Source organism: Cupressus sempervirens, chromosome 11, assembly GCF_028749045.1.
Source record: "Cupressus sempervirens isolate cs-2001-9-10 chromosome 11, ASM2874904v1, whole genome shotgun sequence".
In the NCBI taxonomy this organism is placed as follows: domain Eukaryota; kingdom Viridiplantae; phylum Streptophyta; class Pinopsida; order Cupressales; family Cupressaceae; genus Cupressus; species Cupressus sempervirens.
This window is the reverse complement of record NC_143128.1, coordinates 217,336,103-217,358,202: the sequence shown is the minus strand read 5'-3', so window position 1 is coordinate 217,358,202 and position 22,100 is coordinate 217,336,103.

Genomic DNA, 22,100 nt, shown 5'->3' with positions numbered 1-22,100 from the left:
ATGCTGCAAGAAGCTACAATATAAACATCCATTATGAAATCCCTCACCCCAAGACTTTTTATACAAGCTTTTGTCACTTACAAAATTAGGGCTAGAGTAAGTCATCCAATAGAAAAAATAACAGTCGATGTTGTTTACAATAGTAAGTTTATTTTTGGCTTCAGGGGCACTAGCCCAAGAAACCCCCATAAGGGCGTTGCCCTTCGATCCCAACCTATACTACAACATGGAGCACACCTGGGGTGTTGACTCTTGACCCCATCTTGGAGGTGCTACCCCAGAAACCCTATAGAAATAATCTTGAGGGAAATCGTGTTGAATAAATCTTTAAGTCTGATTAGTCTCCACATCAAAACAATCTCCCCATTGAATACTGACCAGACTCCATAACAATTACCTCCCATTTGGAGATTGATCATAGCATTGCTAAACTTGTAGCTCCCACTAGAATATCAAACTACCCTTGATTTTTTTATTCTTTCATTCTCTTTAGTCTAGAAGACACACCAAAGTTGAAGAGGAGTTCAACTTCTCCCTTGTTACTACTTTGGTAAACATATCTGATTGATTATCATCTATATGTATCTTCTCCAAATTTAATTGTCCATCATCCAAAACTAACTTAATGAAATGGTACTACAATTGTATGTGTTTTGTCTTTGAATGTAGAGAAAATTATTTGCAAGATAAAAGACACTATATCTATCTATAAACAAGTAAGTATCCCTCTGTGGATGTCCCAATTATTCCATTAAGACCTAAAGCCATATAATCTCCTTGGTTTCCTTTGTAGTAGCAACATACTTTGCCTTTGTAGTGGAAAAAACATTAACCTTCTGCAACCAGGAACTCTAACTCACTTCTATCCTACCAACAATAAATACACAACCTGTAGTACTATGTGTGGTAATAATATCCCCTACCAAATCTCAGTCACCATATCCATGTAAATTAGTAGAAGATCCCCCAAAATGTTAAAACTTACAATATGTTCCCCTCAAATATTTGAGAATCCATTTAACTATATTCCAATGTTCAATCTCTGGATGAATCATATACCTGCTAACAACTCCCACATCATGTGAAATATCTAGTCTAGTACATATCATAACATGCATTAAGCTTTCTATAGCTGAAGCATAGGGTACCTTGTACATTTTACCCTCCTCTTCTTGTGTCTTTGGACACATCTCCTTAGTCAACTTCAAATCACTAGGTAAAGATGTTTCGACATCTTTAGCATTCTTCATAGAGAAACATTGCAACACCTTCTCAACATAATTAGCTTGAGATAATCTCAATTTTTTGTTCTTCCTATCTCTGCAAATTTTCATACCAAGGATTTGTTTTGTTTCCCCCAAATCCTTCATAGTAAACAAACGTGTTAACTATTGTTTTAACCTCTTAATGTGATCCATGTTAGACCCACCTGCAAACATATCATCAACATATAAAAATTAAATAATGTAGTTATCATCATCCAAACTCTTAAAATAAAAACAATGATCTAAATGACACCTACTGTATCCATGATCATGCATAAAACTGTCAAATTTTAAATACCATTTCTAAGGTCCTTGCTTCAAGCCATATAAACTTTTCTGCAATCTACACACTAAGTTCTTCTTACCTTGGATCTAAAATTATTGTGGTTGTCCCATATATATCTCTTCATCCAAATCAACATGATGAAAGGTAATTTTAACATCAAGCTACTCCAAATACAAATCATTAGTAGCCACAATACTTAAAACAATGCAAATAGAAGTCATTTTAACAATAGGAGAGAATATCTTATCAAACTTAATGCTATTTTTCTCTGAAAATCTTTTTACAAATAACCTGACTTTAAATCTTTTCTTGTCTCTATCCTCTTCTTTCAACCTATAAACCAATTTATTCTGCAAAGCCCTTTTACTTGCATGCAACTTACATAAAACACAATATTTTTCAACACAGAGTCCATTTCTTCTTTCATTGTAGAATCCCATTGAATCTTTGTATCACTTGTACAACTTCATCATAAAATTTAGGTTCACCAACATTAATTAGTAAAATAGAGTAGAAAGAGGGAGAAAATCTTTCTAGAGATCTAGTTAGCTTTGTTGACCATCTAACCTTCACTGGGGTGTATTGTATTTTTTGTTGTAGTGGTGTTAGATCTTGAGGAACTTCTAGAACATCATATTTTAGAGTATTATCCAACACTACATAATCATTTTCTTTCTTCTCATGTTGCTACAACAGATCTTTGTACAACACTTTCTCATTGAATATGACATTCCCACTTCTTATAATTTTGTGATTTTCCAAATTCCAAATCCTATAAGCAAATTCATCAATGTCATATCCAAAAAATCTACATTTCTTTGACTCAGCTTCTAGCTTGGTTCCATTTTTAGAATCTATATGTGAAAAGTCTTCACAATTGAAGATTTTGAGAAAAGAATAACTCACCTCCATACCAATCCATGCTTCCTTTGGAATACCATAAAACAAAAGAGTAGAGGGACTTCTCTTAATAAAATGTACAATAGTATTGACAACCTCCACCCACATGTTTGAGGGAAACCCAACATACAACCCCATGCTCCTTACACATTCCATTATTGTCCTATTCATATGTTTAGTCCCTCTATTTTCTTGTGGAGTCCTTGGAAAAAATTTGTGTCTATGAATACCATTAGTGGAGCAATAATCTCCAAATTCATGACAATAATACTTACCACTATTCTCAAATCTAATACATTTTAATCTTTTACCAGTCTCATTTTCAACCAAGCATTTCCATTTCTTAAAAGATTGAAGTACATCATATTTCTATCTAAGAAAATAAACTCATATTTTTCTAGTTGCATCATCAATAAAAGTAACATAATAATAAGAGCCACCAAGGGAAGATACCTAACCTGGTTCCCATACATTTGTATGCACAAGCTCTAATTTATCATTTTCTTTTCCTTCCTAGTCTACACAAAACTCACTCTCTTTTGTTTTACATACACACAACTTTCAGAGAAATTCATATTAAAACATTTCAGACCTGGTACAACTTTCTTTGAATGAAGTAATTTTATACCTTTCTAACTCATGTGCTCAAGTCTTTAGTGCCATAACATTGTATCAGAATCTACACCAAAAATATGTTCTCCCTGTTAAACTACAACATATGTTCCTAAACATTCATTTTTCTCTGAAATAATTAAAGTAGAAGGAACAGTATAACTTGTACAAAGATATAAGGTGCCTACTTTCACACCTTTTCCTACTACAAGGGAACCTATTGAAACCTTCGAATTTTTATCATTAAAAGTAACTACACAACCCTCATCACCAAGTTTTCCTACTAAAATTAAATTCCTACTCAGCCTTGGAACATGTCTTACCCCATGTAGTAGCCAATAGTTCCTATTTTGCATCTTAATATTAACTTTCCCTTTCCACCAATCTGATAGGGTTCATTATCCCCCAAATAAACAAGCCCAAAATCCCCTTGTACATAACCAATAAAATACCTTTATGGGGTGTAGCATGAAACGAAGCCCCAGAGTCTAAAACCCAAGAATCATCAACACTTTCTAAAGAAAGAAGCAAAGAATTCTCTTTTGATTTGTTACTTAACACATTTTTCTCCTTTTTCACTCCTAGTTTATGTCTTTCATTATTCTTTCAAGTCCAACAATCTTTCTTCTTATGCTCTAGTTTTTCATAGTACAAGTAATCTCTCTGTCCTCTAGATTGAGACCTCTTTCGCTTTGATTTTCCTCTTGATTTTCCATGATTTCCATAATTACTTCATCCCTCAGTTGTTATGCCTCTACTTTTTGCATTTAAAGCACTTCCTGATGTAGATCCAATTGAGGTTTTCCTACAAGTTTCCTCACTCAGAAGAACACAAATCACATCATCATATTTTAAGGTATTAGATCCAGAAATAGAATTACTCACAGCCATTACAAAGCCATTCCAACTTTGAGGAAAAGAGCACAAAATTAAGAGTGCCTTAATTTCTTTGTCAAAATTGACATTCATAGAAGATAACTGACTACTAATAGCATTAAACTCATTTAAATGATCTGCAACTAAGCCAGTTTCTATCATCTTCATATTAAATAAATGCTTCCTGAGAAATACTTTATTTGAAGTGAAGGGATATTCATACAACATTTCTAGGGTTTGCATCAACTCTCCTATTTTCTTTACTTTTGTAATGTTAAATGTCACTGATGCTGCAAGACATAATCAAATACTTCTAAGTTCCTTTCTATTTAGAACCTACCAATCCTCCTCTATCATAGTTCCATGTTTCTTCATTTTTCCTTCTAATGGTAGCTTCCATAAATTCTTTTGATAAAGATAGTTCTCCATTTTCATTTTCCATAACAACATGTTTTTCCTATTAAACTTTTCAACCTTCATCTTACCATGATCTATCATTGTTCTCACTCAATCGTGAAACTCCCAATCAACCATGAGAGCTTCTTGTAAAGGATAGCTATAAAAAAATGGTGATAGTCTGGCTTAGATACCACTTATTAGGATTAAACAAAAAAAGAAATAATATTACATGCAAGTACAACCAATATTAGAAAATAATAGATTGCACAAAAGATAACAAAAGACACAAAGATTTAATGTAGTTCACCAAATCCCTAGGCTGTGTCAACTAACAATAAGTCCAATAATATTATTATTTAGTGTTTACAATCCAAAATCCCTTATAGCTCAATATTTCCACAAGAAGCTACAATATCACCATATATGATGAAATCCCTAAACCTAAGCCATTTTATAGAAGCTTTTGTCACTTACAAAATTAGGGCTTGAATAAGTCATCCAATAGAAAATTAGTAGCCAACACTCTTTACAATAGCAGGGTCATTTTTGGCTTTGTGGGTGTTACCCCAAAAAACCCTTGCTAGAGCATTACCCATTGACCCAACCCTATACTATGGCAGGAAGCTTACTTGGGGTGCTACCCTAGGACCTTGCAAGGGTGCTACCCCTAAACCCCTATATAAATAATCTAGGGGAAAACTGCACTAAATAAACCTATGAGCTTGATTAGTCTCCACATCACAACATTCTCTTCAACATATTTCTTATAAAATTGGATGGCTTCATATTGTATTTTCATGTAACCTTGAAAAGGATTGCTTGATAACTCGTCATCTTTCTCTTGAAAATGATCTTCTACTCTTGTAATGATCGTGTCCCTCACTAAAAATTCTTCAACATCCTTGAAAGTAAAGAATTTTATTTCTGAAGAAAAGGGAGATACCTACAAGAGTTCACTTGAGGTTTTTTCTTTAGTTGTGGTAGTGGTAGAAGATTATGAAATAGATTCTAAAGAATTGACTTCACCAATAGAGTCCTAGTGTTTAATGAATAGGAAGGTATTTTCCATAGAGGAAGTCAAGAAAATTTGGAATGACAACTATGTGAGGTTCATCTTATAACACTAATTTGTTATTCCCTTGAATTTGTGGCTGCGAGAATCATGTATGGAAAATTTATGTTTGTTCTTCAAGATCCTTATTTTTGATTTGATGGATGATTCCATATTATTTTCGTTGGGGATCTTTTAGAATTTATAACAAAAATAAATACAAATTTCATTTTCTATCTCATTTATTTCTTCTTTATATTTTTTTCTGCATGCACCTTCTAATAAATATCTTTCAATATTTTCCTTACAAGAATTTCTATCAGCAAGAAAATGATTCCCACCTTTATTTTCTTGAATAGAAGATGTAGTAGAAGGAACATGATTACTCTTTTTGATTGTTATCTAAAATGAACAAGCTCTTTCCTCCATCTCTTTTTTCAATATTTCTCAATGTTTGAAGGAGAGAACGATGAAGCTTTACTGGATCCAACCTCCAACCACCATAAAAACTCTTTAAGAAGCTCACTTGTCTAGGATCATATAGAATCTCATTTTTTTGAGGTATAGGTGTATAAGAGATATTTATATTATCCTTCATCATGGGTTTAGGTTGAAGTCATTTTTCAATGAGTCCTTGATCTTTATATGAACCTTTTTCCAAAAAGGATTCTTGATCATGAGAAAGAAAACCATAATAATTTCGATCTTCTTCTTCAATCTTTCACAAAATTTGAAGCAAGTGGGGATGAGCCATTTGGGGATCTAGAATCCTTTCCCAATAGAAATTGTTCAAAAAATAAAATTGTATTGGTTCATCAAAAAAATTCTCCTTCTGGTAATGAAAGAATTCATCATTACTATTGCTAGCATTGTCACTTTCAACTTTTCCTTTGTACCAAACCATGTTTACAACTTGAAAATTCAAATACAGTCCCCAAAATTCAATATCTCGATCAAATTTTCCAACCATCATTCTAGGGAAGGAAACTTTTATCAACCAACTTATTGATTATTGTTTACTTGACCTTGACTGTGACCAAGATTTTTCATGTTCCATATTGAAATAGAAGTTATTCTTTCAAAAACCACAATGTTTTCACTAATAGGAGCTCTTTGCAATATTTCTCTAATCTCTACTTCTTCTACAACTTAATTTACCCAATTTATTGATGATTACTTAATCTATATCTCTAGGCTAGAGTGTTCAAATCTAAAATAATTTCTTCTTGCATGTTCTAGAAACCAAGATTTGGCTAGAGAACTAGAAGCACATTCTCATGTGGAAACACCATCTTTCTTCATCATAGGTAACTGATTAATCTTTAATGTTTGAATCCATAGTGGAGTCGTAAAAAATATATTGGTAAAGGGTATGTGTAGGATATTGGTCAACCAAACTATCCTCTTAAGTGCCACTAAAAAATCAGCAAATCAGGGTTATGTCAACTTGACATACAATTTTCTACTTGTTATAAACTTTATATCAAAATGTTCTGAAAAATTAATCTCTAGTAAATTGAATTTAGCTTCTAAAGTACTAGGCCTTATCTAACAAAATAAAAAATAAAATTGATTGGTGAAATATTAAATTGTAATACAAGAGTACAAAAATTTTAGGACAAAAATAAGAAGTAGATGTATGTATGACCACCTTAATAGAAATCAAATAATGATATTTAAAAAAAAAATTCTAGATATAAGAAGTAGACTCATGGCTAGATGTGACACATATTTTTGGATACTTTTATTCTTAATAAATTTAATTAAATATTAATTTTGTACTTCAGTATTTTTGGAATAATAAAACTCTCGTGTCTAACCACCTTAACTAATTCAAAACTCTACAAAATTTAACTTTTCTTTTTTTCTTTCCTTATAGTAGAAGAAACATAGAATGTGATGCATCTTTTGGATTTCAAAAATGTTGTACCATTTGAAAGTTATAGGTGTTTTTCCAAGTGTGTCAATCAACAGTTAATATGTAACTCCATTAGAAAATAAGTAATAAATACTTACTGAACTCATAATTTAACAAGCCTTACATTTATGGAAATCTAAGAATATTCTTAAGAAACCCTTTTCATTTCATCAAATTTTGGTGGAAAAAAAGTCGTCAGCTACATGATTGAAGTAAAAATACACAAGAACAAGCCGAAATAACATTTTTGGGACGTTTTTAAAGTTGATCATATAGGGTTGGTATCAAAAGATATAGTAGGCCTTATAAAGATATTAATTGTTTTCATTTAGTATTAGGATGGGTGGGAAAAAAGTTGGAATAGATTTTGAAATGCTTTGAGGCATTTCAGAACTACGTATTTTTCACATCACCACTTTTTGGCACAGCATGTTCCTGCACATACCCTAAACATATTAGTCACTATGAATTTAGCTCTAAAACTAGCCCTCTTTTCCCTATGCACAATGAAAAGTGTGCCACTAGTTGGATAGATTGAAGTTTAGTCAATATCATGTTACAACCTTCCTCATATTTCGAGCATTCATCATACCATATGCAATCAAAAGCCCAATTTTTTTGAATTCACTATCAATCTAACATTTTAGAGTTCCTTTTTTCCTTGCATTGAGATGAAGATAATATTTATATTCTCCTCCACTTTGGCTTTGAAAAAATAACTAACTTTTATTTGGGAATATTAACCTCTTAAAAGAGGTTGAGAGTTTTCTCCAAAATACATGTTTTTGATCTCCCACTTAAACTTTTTAGTCTTTGGAGGTTAGAATTTGGTGTTCAAAATGTGTATTCTAAGAGATTTTCTTAACTACTTTTTGGGTAGGGATGTTAAGAATTCAAATGCAATTATGTGTTTTGAATCTCATTTCTAAACCTCTTAATGTGTAAAGGTTAATGTTCTGATTGAAAACACACATTTTGAGAAATTTCATTAACCTATCATAACTTGGGTTTCAGGTTTCAAATTTTAAAAATTCAAAGTGTTGGGAGGAATTAGAGACTAGGCGAAGGCACCAAAGCTATAAAATTATTATAAATACAATAAATTATAGGATCTTTTAAAGCTTGTACTTTGGTAGGCTTGAACTTATTTTAACTTAAAAAGATGGAAGTTTAGCAATTCGGCAAGTACAAAAACCATGGCAACAAGCTTATGATAACAATGAAATATGTGCAACCCTTTAGTTGCATCTCTTACTCTTATTTTCATAATTCATACTATATAATACCAAGACATTCTTGAAGCTATAAATTAAATATTCTATATCTTTTCTCTTATAGCTTATGTATATTTGTTATGGCTTGAATTTTGCATCACTCATTAGATTATCCTTAGTCAAAACACTTTTTCACCCTACTTAAGGAATCAAATTAAATGGAACTTTTTTATGATGCTACTTATTTCAAATTCATGTTGGAAACGTAATCCAAACTACTATAGCCAAACATGTCAAGTTTGAAAGTTGATTTTGGGAAATATTTTAGGGCCCATTTGGTTCGAGGGATAGGAATTGCTATTCTAGAATTTCTATGCTAGAATTATTAATCTAGAAATTCTATTATGATATAGGAATCTAATCTCTCTACTTGGTTACACAAATAGAATAGAAATATGTTCTCTCTATTATTCTAGAATTTGTGATCCAAGCATCACAAAATGTCACTTGATTAGAAGTGAAATGAAATCTACACATCGATGCTCCTATTTATATTTCAATGAGCTAGAGATATAATTGTACAAGTGCTGATGGACAAGATCACCCCTTTGAAAAATCCATCGTATATGATGAGGAGGTCATTACTATTAGATTGTGGTGAATGATCAAGAAAGTAATGGACATACTTCATAAATTATTTTGGGCCCTATTTTCTTGAGATTTTGGGCTGACATGTAATTATTAATTATAACCCTAAAAGTGGTTAAAATACTTGTGTAAAAGGGCTTAGGGTTACGAATTGTTTCATAGGTGTGATGCAAAATTGGTTCTTGTGGAAGTATTGAGCTATAAGGGATTACAGATTGTAATAAGGTTGTAATCACTGGATCATAAAAATATTGGACATGCTATTTGGTGGACATAGCCCAAGGTTTGGGTGAACCACGTTAAATCTTGGTGCCTTGTGTTCTTTTTTGTGTGATCTATTATTTTTCTTGTTATTGGTTATAATTGCATGTAATTGTTACTTTTGTCCATGGCTTAATCCTAAAAAGTGGTATCAGAGCCTAGTTATTTTTTAGTTATCCTCTATAGGAAAGTTTCACGGTTGAGTGGGAGCAATGACAGATGAGGGTAAGCCAAGGGATGATAGATTTAATGGGAAAAACTTCTAGTTATGGAAGATGCAAATGGAAGACTATCTGTATCAGAAGGATTTATGGAAGCCATTGGAAGGAAAAGCCAAGAATCAGGGATTTATGTCAAACAATGAATGGGGCCTTTTGGACAAAAAGGCACTTGGAAGCATTTGATTATGCCTAGCACCATCAGTGGCATTTAATACTACAAAAGAAAAGATGACAGAAGAATTGATGAAAACCCTAGCGACACTATATGAAAAGCCCTCCACTTCAAAAAAAGTATTTCTCATGAAGTGTTTATTTAGTATGAAAAAGGCAGAAGGTGGATTTTTTACAGATCATTTAAATGAGTTTAATACTACTACTAGTTAGTTATCTTATGTGGGTATCAATTTTGAAGAAGAAATTAGGGCTCTCTTGATTTTTTGTTCTTTGCCTGAAAGCTAGAATGGCTTTGTAATGGCTATGAGTAATTCTATTCCTAGATCTAGTACCCTAAAATATGATGATGTGATTAGTGTTATTTTGAGTAAGGAAACTTGTAAAAAAACCTCAGGTGGATCTACACTAGGAAGTGCTTTGAATGCACAAAGCAGGGGTAGAATGACTAAGAGAGGAAGTAATTTTGGAAATCATGGGAAATCAAGAGAAAAGTCAAAGGGGAGGAGGTCTCAATCAAGAGGACCAAATGACTGCTGGTACTGTGGAGAAACCAAGGCACAAAAAGAAAGATTGTTAGAATCGAAAGAAAAATGAAAGAGATAAATTAGATGGAGATAAGGAGGAAAATGTCCTAAGTAACAAATCTAAAGTGGATGCTTTGCTTCTATTTTTAGAAAGTGTTGATGATTCCTGGGTTATAGATTTTGGTGTTTCATTTCATGCTACAGCTCATAGAGGTTATTTCATTGATTATGTCCAAGGGGATTTTAGACTTGTTTATTTGGGGGATAATGAACCTTGTCAGATTGTTGGAAAAGGAAAAATTAAGATTAAGTTGCAGAATGGGAATCATTGGCTACTACATGAGCTAAGACATGTTCCAAGCCTGAGTAGGAATTTAATTTCAGTAGGGCAACTCAGTGATGAGAGTTGTGTAGTTACTTTTAATGATAAAAAATGGAAGGTTTCAAAAGGTTCCCTTGTAGTAGAAAAAGTTGTGAAAGTAGGCACCTTATATCTTTGTATAGGTCATATTGTTCCTTCTACTTTAATTATTTCAGAGAAAAATGAATGTTCAAGAACACTTGCTACAATTGATCATGGACAACAAATAGTTACTGTAGATTTTGATACATCACTATGGCACAATAGACTTGGGCACATGACTGAGAAAGGTATGAAAGTACTTCATTCAAAGAAAGTTTTACAAGGTCTGAAATGTGTTAATATGGATTTCTGTGAAAGTTGTGTGTATGGAAAACAAAAGAAAGTGAGTTTTGCAAAGACTGGGAAGGAAAATAAAAGGGAGAAACTAGAGTTTGTGCATACTGATTTATGGGGACCGGCTCAAGTATCTTCCCTTGGTGGCTCTCATTACTATGCTACATTTATTGATGACACAATTAGAAAAGTATGGGTTTATTTCCTTAGATAGAAATCTAATGTATTTCAAACTTTTACGAATCAAAATTCTTGGTTGAAAATGAGACTTGTAAAAAATTAAAATGTCTCAGATCTGACAATGGTGGTGAGTATTGAACTCATGAATTTGAAGATTATTGCTCCAATAATAGTATTAGTAGAGAGAAAATTGTTCCAAGGACTCCACAAGAAAATGGAGTGGCTGAACACATGAACAAGACTATAATGGAGTGCACAAGGAGCATGAGGTGACATGCTGGGTTGCCCTTACACATGTGGGTGGAGACTATCAATATTGCTATATATTTGATTAATAGAGGTCCCTCTATTCCTTTGGGCTGTGGTATTCTAGAGGAAGCATGGACTGTTAAGAAGGTGAATTATTCTTTTCTCAAAACCTTCAATTGTGAAGCATTTTATCATTTAGACTCTTAAAATAGAACCAAGCTAGAAGCTAAGTCAAAGAAATGTGTATTTTTTGAATATGGCATTAATGAGTTTGGTTATAGGCTTTGGGATTTTGAAAATCATAAAATTGTAAGAAGTAGTGATGTCATATTCAATGAGAAAGTGTTGTACAAAGATCTATTGCACGAACATGAGAAGCAATAAGATGATTATGTAGTGCTGGATGATACTCCAAACGCTGATGTTCTAGCCATTCCTCATGATGTGCAACAACCACAACAACAAATACCGCACATACCGATGAATGTTAGATGGTCAACAATGAAAATTAGACCTCCACAAAGAGTTTCTCCATCCTTATATTCTATTTTACTTACTGATGCTGGTGAACCCAAAAGTTATAATGAAGTTTTGCAAGTGGATACTAAGATTTAGTGGGAGTTTGCAATGAAAGATGAAATGGACTCTTTGCTAAAGAATAAGACATGGGATTTGTGCAAATTGCTTGCAAGTAAAAAGGCTTTACAGAATAATTGGGTTTATAGGTTGAAGGAAGAGGAAGGAGGTAAGAAAAGATTTAAAGTCAAGTTAGTTGTAAAAAGATTTACATAGAAAAAAAGAATTGATTTTGATGAGATATTTTCTCCTATTGTTAAAATGATTTCTATCCATACTGTCTTCATTCTAGTGGCTACTAAAGATTTGCATTTAGAGTAGTTGGATGTTAAAACATCCTTCCTTCATGGTGATTTGGATGAAGAGATATATATGGCTCAGCCATAGGGATTTGCGGTCAAAGGTAAGGAGAACTTAGTGTGCAAATTGAAGAAAATTTTATATGGCTTGAAGCAAGCACCTTGGCAATGGTATTTGAAATTTGACAGTTTTATGCATGAGCATGGTTACAGTAGGTGTCATTCAAATCATTGTGCCTGCTTTAAGAGGTTGGATGATGATAGCTACATTATTTTATGTTTATATGTTGATGATATGCTTGTAGCTAGGTCTAACATGGATCACATTAAGGGGCTAAAAATTCAATCAGCACATGCATTTGCTATGAAGGATTTGGGGGTATCAAAACATATCCTTGGTATGAAGATTTGCAGAGATAGGAAGAATAAAACATTGACACTGTCTTAGGCTAATTATGTTAAGAAGGTGTTGTAACATTTCTCTATGGAGAATGCTAAAGCTGTTAGCACACCTTGACCTGGTCATTTGAAGTTGACAAAGGAGATGTCTCCTAAGACACAAGAAGAGAAAGATAAGATGTCCAAGGTACCCTATGCTTCAACTGTATGGAGCTTGATGTATGATATGGTATCTACTAGGCCAGATGTTGCACATGTAGTAGGAGTCATTAGTAGGTATATGAGTCATCCGGGAATTGTGCATTGGAATGTAGTCAAATGGATTCTCTGATATTTGAGAGGAACACCCAACAAGTGTTTACATTTTGGGGGCTCGACTACTGATTTGCATGGCTATGTTGACTCAAATTTGGCAAAGGATATTGATACTAGGCATAGTACTATAGGTTATGTCTTTATTGTTGGTGGGGTAGCCATGAGCTGGGTTTCTAGGTTACAAAAGATTAATGCTTTATCCACTACAAAGGCAGACTATGTAGCTGCTATAGAGGAAACCAAGGAGATGATATGGCTTCAGTTCTTCTTGCAAGAATTGGGACATCTTTAGAAGGATAATTATTTGTTCATAGATAGCTAGAGTGCCATTCATCTTGCAAAGAATTCAACGCCACATTCAAAGACCAAACATATACAGTTGAGGCACCATCTCATTCGATCAGTTTTGGAGGATGGACTGTTAAAGTTGGAGAAGATACATGTATACAAATGAAAATCCCATAGATATGTTAACAAAGGTAGTAACAAGGGAGAAGTTGCACTTCTCTTCAGCTTTGGTTGGTCTTGTAGACTAAACATGAATACAAGAACTACAGAGTGTACGGTGATTTGATCTAGTGGAAGCCTCATGGAGTAGTGGCATAGATATATGATTAGTCTCCAAGTGGGAGATTGTTGGTTAATGTGGAGTCTGATTAGTCCCCAAGTGGGAGATTGTTAGATTGTGGTGGTTGAGCAAGAAAGTACTATACATACTTCATAAATTCTTTGGGGTTCAGGGATTTTTTGGGCCCTATTTTATCAAGATTTTGGGCTAACATGTAATTATTAATTATAACCCTAAAAGCGGTTAAAATACTTGTATAAAACGGCTTAGGGTTAGGGATTGTTTCATAGGTGTGATGCAAAATTAGTTCTTGTGGCAGTATTGAGCTGTAAGGGATTACAGATTATAATCAGGTTGTAATCACTAGATCATAAAAATATTGGACTTTTTGTTTGGTGGATGTAGCCCAGGGTTTGGGTGAGCCACGTTAAATCTTGGTGCCTTGTGTTCTTTTCTGTGTGATCTATTATTTTTCTTGTTATTGGTTATATTTGCATGTAATTTTTACTTTTGTCTGTGGTTTAATCCTAACAATTACAAAAGAGAGGAATGTGTAAATTGCAAAAGAGAGCTCATTACTTCCCTTCAACATGCCCTTCACTAGCCCCTATTTTAGACCTAGTTTTACTATCCCTTCCAGCACTATAGAGAATTTGGCCATGCCCAACAAGAAAATCCTCTTGATTAATCACACTTCCTTCTCTCCATCATTGCTTTCCACTTTGTACTCTATGTACATCTTTTGGGTCACTTTTATCTATGATCTTCCATACATCATACCCTAGATTATCAGTAGCATGATGAAAGGATATCCAACCAATGCAAGCTTCCAAATGAGAAAGAAGGCGACTACATAACTTGTTAGGAATGAGAAAACATTCAATGTAAAATTTTGCAATAGAAAAACCTATATAATTTGAGAAAGTAAATATGGGAATAGGAATAGCTATTTCAATAAAAAATATTTTTTGGAATAGACATATGCTTATTTCAGGGGAAAAATGGGAATATGTATTCCTATTACAAATATCAATTCAATGTTCCAAATAGAAAATTATAAACATATTCTTTATTTATTATTCCTATTCTAGCAACGAAATGGGCTATTAGGGTTCATTTGGTTCATGGAATTGTAGAAATCATGATTTCTACTGATCTCCATTTAGCAAAATCAAGGTTTTGCAAATCTTCATTCCCATTTTTGGGATTTTACTTGAACTATTAGTTTCATTCATAAGATGTGTGGGAAGATACATTTTTATGTGTAAGCATGGAGGTGTAGGCAAACTCCAAGAAATAGTCCAATGTATTGTTTTTACACTCCTCAAAAAGCATAACCAAGTTTTGATTTTCAAATCCTAGTTTCCAGTGGAAAGTCTGATACCCTGGTTTTGAGATAAAATTAGAACTTTGATATTCTAATTCTATTTTACCAATTTTGAAAAAAATGCAAAAAAATATCAAGTCCACATGATGAAAAAGCCAATTCTCATAATCTTTCACGAACCAAACAAGCCCTTAGAGATGATTTGAAATTATTACATTAACTACTCCAATGCAATTCATATTCCATTTGAGTAATTTAATAAATATTATTTTGTCTAATTCTCATATTAAGATTCCATACATCACATTAAATATTTTATTTTATATAGTGGTGTAATATGCAAGGTGAATATCAATCACTAGTGTATCTAATTTTTAAAATGTAACCAGATATAATTTACGTTTCAGTTTTCTATTTATACTCTTTTTCATCAATTTAATCTATGCTCTTCTCCAATGACAATAAAATTTCAGAATATAACTTTATTGGTAAGAAAACAAACACTATAGTGGATGTTGACAAGTTATTTTGTAGTTTCATTTAACATTTTTCAAATAATTTTTTAAGTAGCACATTGTGGAGGGTGCAAGGTAAAATATATTGCGGTACTCAAGGGACCTAAAAATATAGAAAAGTTCAGCAAACAAATCCTTTAGTAGATAAAACCAATGATTTTTCTTCGCTTTGCCTATTTGTCACGCCCTTCACCTTATTCTTGAAAATAATGTTACTAAACGTCCTAAAACATTCTTGGGAAATCTTGATACACTGTGATGCTTAATGTATATCTTCAAAATCAGAACATATATTCTCTAAGAAATTGCAATGCGTTGTGGTGCTTAGTATATTCCATCAATATCAAAATATATTATTTTATCTTCTTCAAAAATATTCAAGTAAGGCTCCATTAAACATGTGTAAGAAATGTTCATCTATAACTGATCAAAAGCCATGTGGATTTGATATTAAAATAAATTGGTCAAAAGTCACGTGGATTCCATATAATAAATATTGAAATATAAATATAGAATAGTTCTTCCTATTTTGTTTTCTTTTATTTTTTATGTAAATAACAGAATAATTATTTATAATAACTATTATATTATTAATAATATTAATATTGTAATTAAGGCAAGAGCCTACAACACATCCCTAAATTGTGAGCCTTCTACTCGACATTAACATAATAATAATTAATCTTAACAATAATAATAAATAATGTAGACTTCGGCCAATTACCTATAAAAAAATAATATTAATATTGTAATTATAATATTTTCAACATTAGAACTATTAGAAATAAAGAAGGAAAAGGTAGAGTTAAAACATTTTTAAAATATTTAAATATTTGCTTAATAGATATTTATTTTAACCAATGAGATCTCAGCTGTAACAACAATTTATTTTATTTTATTTTATATAAGAGACTCCTGCTGCATGCATTTTTTGTTTGTTTATATTATTTTTAGATATTATATAATGAGAGAGTTGATATCATTTCCAATTGAAAATTTCCAAAATAAGAAATGTCACATAAACTTTCTCAATATTTCTTACAAAAACAACAATAAAAATATTAAAATTGCTATAATTTATGACATTTGCTAAAATTGAATATTTTTGTTGGACATCTGTTGTCTTCGGTTCAGCATACAAAAACAAAGCGTGTTTTTATAGAGAATTTGTGTCATATGATCTAATATTTGCGGATATAAAAGAAAGCTCAAATTTCCACAATTTATTTGTTAGATAGTTGTGGAAATAACCCCGCCTCACATCGCACGGCAGCCGCTGGAACAACAAAACCTTTCATTTGAATTGTAGCAACGGCAATCATGTGGAACAGTGGGATCTGTAGAAATCGTGAAATAAATATTTAGGACTACAAAACGAAAGTTAAATTCAAAAAACATTGAGCTTGGAATGACTTCAATTATCGGGATAGTTATTTCCCTTCTGACCGACGACTTACGACTGTGTTTGCCATATCATATTATCACGATGCATGCATGGTATGCCGAAACTTCGCAAACATGTAGAATTGACTACCTTATAAAGAGTTTTAAATGGCCGTTTCAAAGTTACTACCTATGCGTTGAATGCCTCAAAGGTCATTTTTGTCTTCTCATGTTTATAATTTATATAGAGATAGGGTTGCATAGATGATACTTGTATTGCCTTTTCACAATCTTTCATCTCGGCTAAAATAAAGAACATGAACTTCTTTATTTATTTATTTTGGTAAAAAGTCAATAGATCCGTACTGTTATTAGATAAAAGATGAACTTTTTTATTTGATTTAGTTATATTGTATATAAATATGGTGTGTTGTTAGACATAATATGTCTTTTCAAATTTTTGTAGAAAATATTTTCTAATTTCACATCACTTGAGCTCTTAACATTTATTCATTTTAAGTTTAGATAGATTTGTCATTGTTGTATTTGATTACATTCTAAATCTGCAACTAGAATCACTGAACTATCAAGGAGAGAATATTAATTTTTTTTTTTTGTTTTTCTCTTGGTCTAATCAATTTGATATTAATATTACCTCAAAGAGGCATGATTACAAAAGGCATGTCACGAGTGGACATGTCTCATGTCCACTCATAACATGACTTTATATTTAACAACTTCATTAATGTAATCATTAGTTTGTTTAGTTAATACATTGCCTAATATAGCTCTAGGAAAATTGTTGATCTCCTATAGCCTTATAGATTTTTTTCCCAGTCACAAAGAGACTCATTAATCTTATTAATTTATCCATACAATCATGGTTAAGAGAGGATAGATATACTTAGAATTTTTAAGTGCAAATAGAGTTCCAATTCTGGTATGTAGTGATAGAATTATAGTCACATAATTCATTACCCTAATATTTGACTTAAATTACAATTTCATAACAATTCCTCTTAGCTAGGGAAAGTAAATAAGCAACTCAATTTAGATATCACCTAACTCATGATATCAAGCAATATAGAGAACATCAAGTCACATGACATTCTTATATCCTAGTAATGGTATGTGCACTAACATTACATCGCATGATGTCTACCATAACATATCATGGCATGTCCACGAGTATTATGTCATATATTATCTATTATTATTATCTCATAAAGAATATATTAATACACAATCGATATCATGTTAGCATGATATCTATGATTAAGTCCACAAAATATTAACTATCAAGACATTTCAATGATTACCAAATCAACATAACCTCCGTCATGATAGTGAACATTGTAAAGTGGTCACCTTACAATGTTCATTATCAGAAAGATCATCACCTTTTAGTAATGTTCACAATGTGCCTATAAAATCATAGAGTCATATATATGATAAAAGAGTTTACACAAAGTCATCATGGATTCTCTCACATAGTGATGTCATGGCATCACAAATATGACATCCACCATGAACCATATCATAGGATGGTTACATCATGGCTCAATCCATAGGGTTAAAACAATGACTCTCATATCAAACTTCTCTTCTCAAAGTAGAAATATGCAAGGATACAAATAATAGTTCATTGATGCTCAAGTTACTTTTCCAGCTAAAGCTTCATTCTCCAACATATCAAGCTTGTCCCATTAGTACAAAATACTTCTCTCTAGCATGAGGCTTACTAAGAATGTTGGTCATTTGTTCTTTAGTGAAAATGTATCTCAAATGAAAGTTAGAGAAACTATTTTGTCATGGTTTACTACCTCTGAACCAATATCATTTGATGCCAAAGAATTTAGATCATTAAGATGCTCCCTCTATGATGGAGCCATGTCTTGTTCATATACTCCAATAATGGAAAATTTCTTGTTCCAATGGAATCATCAATAGGCATACGATGTATTATTTTGATAGTGGAGACATCCTATACACACATGTACTTGTCTAATTCCATTATGACACAAATGAATGTAATGTGGATTTGTCCCTAGATTTGGCTACATCTAGCATTCATGCTAATTTGAATTCCTTCTAAAGCTCCAAGTACATTCGCAAACATTATGACCTCTGTTTCCAAGGTTGCTTCTAATATAATTCTATTTTCCTCTTCTTCAAAAATGTTTTAGCCATTAACTTAATCCCATGAATGTACTTGTATTTAAGTATCGATTTATCCTCGACTATCATTTGAATTAGCTCCTCTAGCTACTCACTCTAATGTGCCATTCTTATATTCCTACAATACCATCTTCAAAGATAAAGATCAAGGAAGAAAAAATCTTATAGTATATTTAGAAATATGATTTAGAGAGAGATGAAAAAAATTAGTTAAATGTAATACTCAAAGATAAAAAATACTTATATGCACATCAATATCCTTGATATCATATGTTGGAAATACAATAGGGTAAAAGCACAAACCTATGTTACCCTTTTGTAAAGGAAAAGGCTAACAATGACATAAAATTGGCATTATTATTTTGAATTTAAAAATGAAGTAAACTAATGAAATGTGTAGAAATAGATGAAGGTTATGATTATAATTTTTAATAATTATTTGGAATAAGAATTGATATATTTTTCTAATTTTAATAGACAATTTTTTAGTTGCTGAAAAATGCTAAAAATTAAGGGTCTAGTTCCCACCTCAAAACTATATGGAAATAAACTTATTTTGCTTTGATCTCAGACTGTGTTATAGATAACATATATTTCTAGAACAATCAAAAACAAAAATAAGATTTAGACCGATATTTTCTCTTTTATAATGATTCAAATTTCAACTCACCTAAAATCGATAGTTTTCATCTTCCACCACATTTTTCATAACAAATCTATTCTAACCAAGAGAAGAATTATACATTCTAGAAGAAGAATCTTTCCTCTAGGACATTATATAATTTTAAATTTTTTTTGATATGATTTAATATTTTTTCCCTTCTCAAAACTGACATCTTTTCGAGTGTTAAAATATATCCTTACAATTTTTTTTTAATAATAATATACTATATCTAATTAAAACACTGTAAACTCTATATGAGAATATTCTCGACTCTGAGCTCGATACAATGGTGTTTATATGTTATTAAAAAAGTATCATAAAAAATAATAAGAGTTATTGAAATGCCACTTTTTTAAAATAATTTTATTTCTTTAGTAATTGGATACAAACTAGTATAAAACATGGATTTAATAAACATTTCCAATTGAAAAACTATGAACCCATATATAACTTAACTAGAACGAATTTATTTAGATCATATGTTTGAATAAAATTGACTTCTAGATAGAAATACTCAAATTCAGTCATTCTGATAAGTCACCCTAAAAGGTCACATAGTTTTCTACTTTTGCCCAATAGGAAAGTAAACTCTAAGAGGGGGAGGTCAATCAAGACTAAAAATTTTCAACCTCTAAAACTATTCACCACACATCCATTTCGTAGACTATGTATATAAACTGAAACACCAAATCAAGCATATACATTCATAGCATGAAGGTAAATATTCAAAACTTGTATGACACAAGATATTTGGTTACCTAGAAACCCTCCAACGAGAATGTAAAACTAGGGTGGGGATGACACCCACAAATCTTCACTAGTGCAGTAATAAAGTGTATCCAATGAAGTTTACAATGTTTGACCATGACACATGATCTACCCTATGAAAGGTCTTCCCTGTTAAAGGGTTACAAGGTTGTTATATCTTTCCCCATTAAATGATTTAGAACACCTTACTAAAAGTGTGCCTAGTAAGAGGACTTCAACCTACAATGAAGTAAGCACCTTGTAAAAGGATTTACAAGAGCCTGTTAGGACTAAAGAAGTTGATGAAAGCCAACTTCACTATGCCCAAGATTACCTGCATGCAAAATAAACTACTGAAGAGAAACCAAAAGAGGAAAAGTAGAGCTTGGAAAATCTCTTGACAGTGTGAGAGAAAAATTGTATTCCAAGTTATGAAAACAAAAAGTACAAAATTTCAACCTTAAAGGTGAACAAAACCCTAGAGGGAAAGAAAACTAGGTTTGTGCATTATAATTAAAATAAAATATTAATTATATGCACCTAAGAGAAAGCTTAAGTGACTAGAGTAATAAAAGGACTTAATTAATTAAATCAACACAATCTAATTAATAAACATAATAAATAATTACTCTAACACCCCTCCTTAAGTGAAGCTTAGGAGGAAGCTAACCTAGAAAAGCTGTGAAAGTAGGAATGAGGGTCCCAGCAACAAGGCCTGATCAAGTACCTAATATAAGAAAATCTCTATAAATTGGAGACAAAGGAAAAAACTCAGTGGGAAAAACCCCTCTCCAAAAAGAGATAGAACAAACATGTTGAAAAAGCATGAAGGAAGGAAGGCCTCAACAAGACCCCCCAAGGACAACTTTTGTAATCCGAAGCATAGACTGCAATTGAAGATAGCAAGGCAATACAAATGACTTGGTGAAGATGTCAACAACCTAGGTATCTGTGGGAATATACTCCAAAGAGAGAACCCCATCCTGGATTAGATGATGGATGAAATGTATATGAAGCTCAATGTGTTTAGTGCATTGATGCTCCACCGCATTGCAAGAAATATGAATAGCACTTTGATTATTGCACCATAGAACAGTGGGATAATCAGGAGGAAAACCAAACTTAGTCATCAACTATCAAAGCCATAAAATCTCCTAACTGTTGGGTGATGCGACGTTCTCCCCTGCCCACAGGTGGTTAATTATGTGGTGTTCTATGTTCACTAATAGTCATGGCTTTTGGTGCAACGGTAAATGGGCTCAACAATTGGTATCAGAGCCTGGTTTTGGCCTGGTCATGGGTTCAAATCTCCCCGGTGCCTTCCCGACCTGCGTAAGCGCCTGGTATGTGCGTAGAGGGGGAGATTGTTGGGTGATGCGACACACTCCCCTACCCACAGGTGGTTAATTATGCGGTGTTCTATGTTCACTAATAGTCATGGCTTTTGGTGCAATGGTAAATGGGCCCAACACTAACTAGCAAGAACTTTGGCTTGATACTTAGCCTCTATAGGTGAAAGTGTGTGAGCCTACTACTTCTTGCATGACCATGTGATAGGACTGGAGCCAAGATAAAAAAAAAAGCTAGAAGAAGACTTTCGATCATTAATATCACCTACCTAATCTGAGTTAGTGTAGCCAACAATGTGAGGTGT